The sequence below is a fragment of the Octopus bimaculoides genome, chromosome 26 (genome assembly GCF_001194135.2).
Source record: "Octopus bimaculoides isolate UCB-OBI-ISO-001 chromosome 26, ASM119413v2, whole genome shotgun sequence".
Classification (NCBI taxonomy): Eukaryota; Metazoa; Mollusca; class Cephalopoda; order Octopoda; family Octopodidae; genus Octopus; species Octopus bimaculoides.
Genome location: NC_069006.1, coordinates 5526794 through 5528113, shown reverse-complemented (window position 1 = coordinate 5528113; position 1320 = coordinate 5526794). Strand labels below are relative to the sequence as shown.

At 35.8% G+C, this 1320-nt stretch overlaps 1 protein-coding gene across 1 annotated transcript in view; it reads left to right on the top strand.

Moving 5' to 3' along the window:
* The window catches only part of LOC106872992 (E3 ubiquitin-protein ligase MIB2), a 225841-nt gene that overhangs the window by 181004 nt on the left and 43517 nt on the right, over positions 1–1320 (top strand). The gene's annotated exons all lie outside the window — the stretch shown is intronic.

Here is a 1320-nt window from a genome sequence, read left to right as displayed (position 1 = left end):
GATGTAATCAACTAGTCCCTTTGTTCCAAAATTTCAGGGCTTGTGCCTTTAGTAGAAAGGATTATTATTATTATTATTATTATTATTATTATTATTACAATTAAACCTTGGGAGAGGCATTATGCCGGTAATAAACACACGCACTGGTTCAGTCCTTTATTAATTTATATAGTTTTTTGTTAAATTATTTCATTGCACTCTTGCAATCTCTTCAGTAACTTGTCTCTCCACTGCCATTTATTTTGAATATATGATCTGGCGTTTTTTGGCGTTGTTTCGAAACTGTTTGGTATGAGCATGTGAGTGTGTGCAAGCTCGTATGTGTGCACGCTCATATGTGTGCACGCACTTATGTGTTCGTACTTATATGTAAGTATGTGCGTCCATATGTGTTTTATTTCATCTTCTGATCAGGTCTGAATCAGAGACCTAAGGCATGTATATATTGGATGGAGAGAAATTTCCTGAGAATATGGGCAGCTGATGTCAACGCAATTCTTTGGATCTCATGGATTATTGGTTTCCTAAGTGTCTGGTCAAAAAGAATTGGTCAGTAACCTTCTTGATATTATGATTATTTTGCTTTGGCTCAAGTTCAGTCTTATTCTTGGTAGGAATTATGCGGGTAGCAGGTTACTACCTGTAACCTTAGGGATCCACAAGTTTTCAGCAGTCTTTCAAGTGCTTAGAACCCTCCTGGTAATCCTTGCTTTCTGTAGGAGCTCTACCAGGTATTCTATTCCAATCTCCTTCAGTCATTTGTTTATATCTTGGCTTACCGTTCCCAACACACCAATCATTACAGGCACAACCTTTACTGTTCTCATTCTCCAAATTTTTCCTATTTCAAATTGTTTTTTGTTTTTGGTCCTCTTTCTTGACAATCCTGAAATCAAACAGACATGATGGGTCAATCAGTCATCAACTTCGCTTTTCCTTATCTAGAATTGTTATGTCCAGTCTTTTATTTTCAAACTTCTTGTCCATTTGAATAGGAATATCCCACAAAATCTTACTTTATTATTATGTTGTTTTTTTTCTTCTTTCTTCAAATTTTCTTCCATTTCTCGCCGAGTATTTTCCGTACACCTAGGGCAGAGAAACTCGTTGTATGCATTCCCAGTTCACACACGCAAATTCACAGGTAAAATATGTATTAAAAAAAAATTAATAAATAAATAAATTCCTGAATGGATGTTGTTTTCACAGCGATAATGCTCTTCTCAGTACATGAGTCGTTCCAGTTAACACGATTTTTTGCACTTCCTGTAGGGATGGTAAGCCAGGTATCATTTTCAAATAGGTTTCAGTACCTTTTTT